The sequence below is a fragment of the Anser anser genome (assembly GCF_964211835.1).
Source record: "Anser anser genome assembly, chromosome: 2".
Taxonomy (NCBI): Eukaryota; Metazoa; Chordata; class Aves; order Anseriformes; family Anatidae; genus Anser; species Anser anser.
The window spans coordinates 347,257-354,090 of NC_139721.1; positions in this window are offsets into that span (position 1 = coordinate 347,257).

Genomic DNA, 6,834 nt, shown 5'->3' on the forward strand with positions numbered 1-6,834 from the left:
CTCCCTAACGAGGGAAAAAAAACATTTAAGCTTAATGAAGATGTTAATGCAAGAGCAGGCATGAAACTGATTCTTAATGCTATGTTTCCAACTTCAACAAGTTGGGAAAATCATCTGTAAATCTCAGCATTCAAGATCAAGAGCTTTGTACATCTTCTCTGTGCTAACTTCATTTTGATACTACTCTCAAGGGCCCTGTTTTACTTAAGGGGTCATAACATCAAGGTACAACAAAAACACTGCAAGGGCTTTGAGCAGCAGAAACCATTTAACAGCAGCTCCCCCAGGGGCATAGTGCTTGTCAGCCCGTAGTTACAGAAGCTCCGAAGGCACATAACATTGCTCATCTCAAACCATCAAGAGATGGAGACACAGCTGAACATAGCTGACAAATCTGAGGATTTGACACGCTTTTCTCTGGAAGCCTATCTTCCCTAATTAGTAAACAATGAAACTACATTTTCTGTTTTAAGCTTTTCTTGCTCTATCCAGCTGTTAGACGTATAGGACTAAGCCAGCTCTGCCTGTGCTGCAGTTAATCTGTGGGCTGAACTGCTGTCGAGGTTTTATCAGCCCACCACTGGAAAGATCTGATGCTGAATCAGGGCTAACACACACTGACTTGCAAGACAAACTGAAGATAAAGATTATCATGGATTACTTGAAAAATCCCATCACAGCCTTGTTCCCATCTGTATTTGGTGCTGTCATAATCTGCAGGGCTATTTCTGAGATGACCAGGTTTCTGTGAACAGACATCATTATACTTGAATGCTTGGCTGCTGCAGAGCAGACACTGACTGCCGAACGCCACGGAGTGCAGACTGGGATAAGAACACCATTGCTCTGCCCTGCAGTACTCAAAAATTAAAGCTAATCAGTTACAGACTACTGCCCTGTATCAGCTCATTTTACCAGTACATTCTTCCTACAGCATCAAAACTCTGCTAGAACTTTGCCAGATTTATTAAATGTGGAATTACCCAGAGCAGTATCATCAGGAAGTTCACTAGAACAGGCCCAGAGAGACCCTTTTCTAGAAACAGTTAAGTACTTCAGCTTCCTAGCTGACTAGAAGAGGGTCAAGGTGGGAGAAACAGAGCCATGTACAAAGGGATCAATGCATGATCATCTGATAGCCACCCTTCACTATTTCAGCATGACTTGCACCAATTACAGGATGAGAAATTCACTTAGTCCAATGCTGCATTATGTCCAAGAAACTGAGGATTTAGATAGCAGTGCATAGATGGACACAACCTCTAATTTAGGAAAACCCTTACCTATCAGTTGTTGGCCTCTGAACCATATTCATTCCATGCTTGCCCCTCTCTACACTTTTGCCTAGAAACCTGCATGTCATTCACTGCCTTGGACAAGATGGGCCCTTTAGTCTAAAACAGTAGAATCATAGAATGGTTTGAGTCGGAAGAGACCTTAAAGACCAACTAGTTCTAACCCCCCTCCCGTGGGCAGGGGCACTTTCTGTTAGACCCAGTCTACCCAAAGCCCCATCCAACATGGCCTTGAATGCTTCTAGGAAGGAGGCATCCACAACTCCCCTGTGCTACCTGCTTAAATATCTTGACACCCTCAGAATAAAGAATTTGTTCCTTATATCTAATCTAAATCTACCCTCTTTTAGTTTAAAACCATTGTCCCTTTTCCTGTCACTACACTCCCTGATAAGAGAGTCTGTCTCCAGCTTTTGTGTAGGCCCCCTTTAGGTACTGGAAGGCCACTGTCAGGTCTCTCTGCAGCCTTCTCTTCTGCCAGCTGAACAACCCCAACTCTCTCAACGTGTCTTCATAGGAGAGGTGTTAGGATAGGTGCCCTTGATCATCTTCATGGCCCTCCTCTGGACTCATTCTAATGCTTCTATGTCCTTGTGCTGGGGATCCCAGAGCTGAATGCAGTACTCCAAGTGGGGTCTCATGAGAGCAGAGCAGAGGGGGAGAATCACCTTCCTTGAACTGCTGGTCATGCTTCTTTTGATGCAGCCCAGGATATGGTTGGCTTTCTGGGCTGCAAGTGCACATTGCTGGCTCATCTTCAATATTTTGTCCACCAATACCTTCAAGTCCTTCTCCACAGGGCTGCTCTCTATCCACTAATCGCCTAATCTGTATCCGTGTTTGAGATTGCCCCAACCCAGGTGCGTGATCTTGCACTTGGTCTTACTGAAATTCATGAAGTTCATGCGTGCTCACCTCTCAAGCCTGTCACGGTCCCTCTGGATGGCATCCCTTCTCTCTAGCATGTCGACCACACCACACGTCTTAGTGTCATCTGCAAACTTGCTGAGCATGCACTTGATGCTACTGTCCAAAACACCAAGAAAGATGTTAAATAGTGCTGCTCCCAGCACAGACACTGAGAGACATCACTTGTTACAGACCTCCACCTGGACATTGAGCTGTTGACCGCAACTCTGAACATGACCATCCAGCCAATTCCTTATCCACCAGGTGGTGCAACCATCAAATCCATGTGTCTCCATTTTAGAGACAAGCATACCATGGGGGACAGCATCAAATGCTTTGCACAAGTCCGGGTAGATGTTGTCAGTCTCTCTTCCCTTATCCACCAATGTTGCAACCCCGTAACAGAAGGCCACCAGTTTGTCAGGCACAATCTGCCCTTAGTGAAGCCATGTTGGCTGTCAGTCACCTCCTTATTTTCCACATGCCTCAGCATGGCTTCCAGGAGGATCTGCTCCATGATCTTGCCTGGCACAGAGGTGAGACTGACTGGCCTGTAGTTCCCCAGGTCTTCCTTTTTTCCCTTTTTGAAGATAGGGGTTATGCTTCCCATTTTCCAATCACTGGGAACTTCACCAGACTGCCACAACTTTTCAAATATGATAGTGGCTTTGCAACTTCAGATGCATCTCATCAGGTCTCATGGACTTGTGCATATCCAGGTGCCTTAAATGGTCTCAAACCTGATTTCTTACAGTGGGCAGTACTTCGTTTTCCCAGTCCCTGACTTTGGATTCTGTGAATTGGGCAGTGCGGCTAGAGCACTTCCTAGTGAAGACTGAGGCAGAGAAGGCTGAAGTGCTCAGTAACTTCTTTATGTCAGTTGTAGCCAGGTCTCCTGTTTCACTTATCTTAAGTGTACAGTTTCCTTCATCTTCCCTTGTTGTCCTGAGTACCTGATGAAAGCCTTATTTTTATTTGTTGTTGTTTCTGGCTTTCCTGCCGCTCTCCCTGCACCCTAGGGACGTAAATTATAATCATCCCAGGATGTATATCTCTGCCTCCACTGCCTACGTATGATGTTTTTGTGTTTTAGTTTGGCTTAGAGGTCTCGTTTTAGTCAAGCTGCTCTCCCGCCTCTCTTGCCAGGCATCTTGCATGTCGGGCAGTAATGTTCCACAGACATGCCAGTGAAAAGTGAGGGAATTAGCCCTTATGAAAAAAAAATCCTGACCTTAAATTCAGGCTATTTCAACAACCCTTGTGTTGAGCTAAAGGACTATTGCCTTAGAAGCACAAGTGTTAACTAGCCCTCTACAGTACTATTAACTCTTCTGTTCTGATTAGGCTTGGTTTTAGAACAATGAGGGCACTCATGCCTATGTTAGCAACATACAGCTCTATTGCTCTGCTGTCTCACACAAAGACCATAGCCACAAGATCCTACACGAGACAGCACATACAGGAAAGTGCTGACAAATCAGGATTTTACCTTATTCATAGTAAAAGTTGAACCATTTACCTGGAGTAAAGACGATGTGGACAGATAGTCTTCCCAAGTACTGATGAAGTATGGAAAAAACTCTCATGCATTTTATTTCAGACTGCTACTTCCCAAGTTATTTGGTCTCTTTCTGCTCATCTACTATGCAGGAATACACCAGCAATCCACGGGAATTACCCACGTTAAACTTCTATAGAAGTCAACAACAGGAACTAGACAAAGAACAGCATCCCATATGTTGAGGCCCTGAAATTTGAGGTCCTGGGCCAAAGAAAACATCAGTGGTATGCAGCTCTAATTAGGTGTATACATGCAAGATTTAAAATGGGGATTAGTTACCCGTTTATTCCAAGCATTCAGATTTAAGACAAGGGACTCAGAAGAAACTGTTTCAAAGCTGGGGAAAAACAGGAGGGACAGAAACAGGAATGGACTAGAACCAGTCTTATGACAAAACTCAAATGGTATGGAATGGAGCTCTTAGTATGGACTCTTGGAATCACGAAATACCTGACTGAGCTTATTCAGCACCTTTATCCATTGGAGGCAAGACTTCAAGCCTTGTTTTTCAGGGAAGCAATCCTGTATAGGCAGGAGAGATCTATGAGCAGACGGCAAAGGTGCAGGACCTGACAAACTTTCTTTTCCCTGTTATTCTGAAAATATCTAACTCAAAATTTAAGAACCAGTCTCGCCCAGCTGGCATCAGGCTTCTGTGATGGTTAATTTTTCTTTACCTCGACTTAAGCTATATCCTCTTGAAACAGTACCTACAGGCCTACAGGGAAGGCTCACATTCTTTTGAGAGCCGAATTTTCTGACCACTCCACTAATGCAGAAACAGCGATCTAGAGTCAATACACGAGGGCCCTGTCTAGAGCAGGCTATCAGCCTCTGTTTTTCACCAGTGCCATTTACTTTAGGGATTAGAAAATAAAAAAAAAGGAACTTGGTGATCGGGCCAAGACTGTAAGATCCAGCACTGCAGCAAAAAGATTTCATCCTTACCCCAAACATTTCTGGGATGTTTTATTAGAACCTGGAGCCTCCTGACAGTTGCCACCAGATACAGCTGTTCAATAGTTTGTGCAGCTGCACCATAACATCTTGCTGCCATGAATAAGTAAAGGCAACAAAGCACCTTCGGCAACTATAGGAAAACAATAAAAATTTGTACAGGTTTAGACTTCTCATGTCTTTCAAGCAATTACTGCAGAACCACACCAGAATCTTAATGAGATCAGGACAGTTCCTGGACCTAATTTAGGGAATCAAATCTAGCAAAGTCCACTGGTGTGGAGCCACATGGCAAGCTTTCCAGACATTGAAGTTGCTTCTGTAAAATGCTCATTCTGAGTTGCCCACATTTTCCAAATAATTCACCCTTGACGATCACTACTGTCAACGAATCAATTGAGAAAGCCCTACACAGCTATAACTAGCTGAAAATTACTACGCTGCAGAGTGGTGTATTCTGTCAATAGGAAAGTCTGAAGGTGAGGGAATTTAGATTCCTTGTCAGAAAGCTGTTCAGATCACAACCGTTTAAGAACAGAAATACAGTGAAAGGTTAAAGCCTGACTACACAGGCTGATGCAGAGGTACCCTTTCTTTCATCTCCTCTACCAGATCCATGCTGCACCAGAAGACATGTACAGCTTTTTCCAATTTGCTGAGAAAGCATGGCAGGAAATAACTGGAAAAATACACGATTAATTGGGAGTTGGTGCTTGCACAGGCATCTCTAAAGCATCATATATGATGGAATGATGAGGGATTATCCCCAGTCTTCACTCTTTTCCGAGTTTCAGCTTCTCAAGTCAGAATCCCCCATTCCTTACTGGGGAATACACCACTTTACACTTAAAATACAGAACAAAGCAGATTATATCCTCTTATACCGACCCTAACATCCTAGTGACCTGTCATCCTGTTAAATAGACATACCTACATCTGTTTCAAAATCCTAAATCATTAAGGATGTATACATTTGACCTAAATCAGATTTCTATGGGATCCCAGGGAAAAAGCCCTTAGTTAATGTTTTTTTTTAATTTACTTTCTTATTTTGAAATTTATTACTTATTCGTAGTCAATGTTTAGCTCACATTGTAGCATTTTAATTAGTGTTGTATGACACCTGACCTTTGTCAGACACTTTACCTGTCAAGATCTGAAGTTACTTTTCTTAATATAAACTTGTAAAATATCTTGTCAGCCAGGTAAGACTGATCACACACACACACACACACACAAAAAAAAAGCTTAGGCACTCATCCTTAAGTCTGTGCCTTCTCCTTGCATCTAATTTTATCTTTGTTTCCCCCTTCTTTCTCTTTTGGAGCTATCAACAACAAAATGAAGCTCCCAGTGCCACCTTATACTCCTAAATCCAGTCAACAGAACAGGAACAAGTATCAGAAAATAGAAGCTAGACAGAACAGTGGTAACACTGGAACAAGTTGAAAATGGTGAACCTTCTTCTGTATTACAGACAAAAGCAGCAGAAAAGCTGTAGTGCATTACCATAACGACAAATTATGAACTACCAGTATGCTGTGGCTGTTAAAGAACTCAACGGGATCACAGATTACATGGGATGAGGCTTTTCCAGGACAGGTAAGAAAGGAAGAATGCCACTATGCCACGCCCTAGGAAGGGTTCATCTGGAATCTATTAAAAAACTCAAATCAACTACTTCTGAGAAACAGAAACTCAAGCTAACAAATGCAAAGAAGGATTGCTAAGCCAGATGATGAGGAAAAGAGCAAGCTGAACTCAAGATACCTTGACTTTCAAAGGCTGAAAGAGAGAGGCTTGCTGTTACCAGGAAAGAAAGGTTATTTATGCTAACAGACAATATTAAAACAAAACAACTTAACAAATTAACTGTAAATACAGTTAGACTGCAAATACAGATTTCTAACCTATAACAGAAGTTTGAGTGTTTGAAACAAAATACAAAAAATAAGTCTCTAAGCTTAGAGGCAGCTTGCAGCAGCAGCAGGCTCAATTCAGACCTCCCTTCTGAAGTTCGAGATCATTCTTCTGTTATTTGAATCTCTACATTAAAATGAGTATTTCCTTTGAATCTGTGCTGTCTCTAGCAGTTTTCCACAACAAACAATG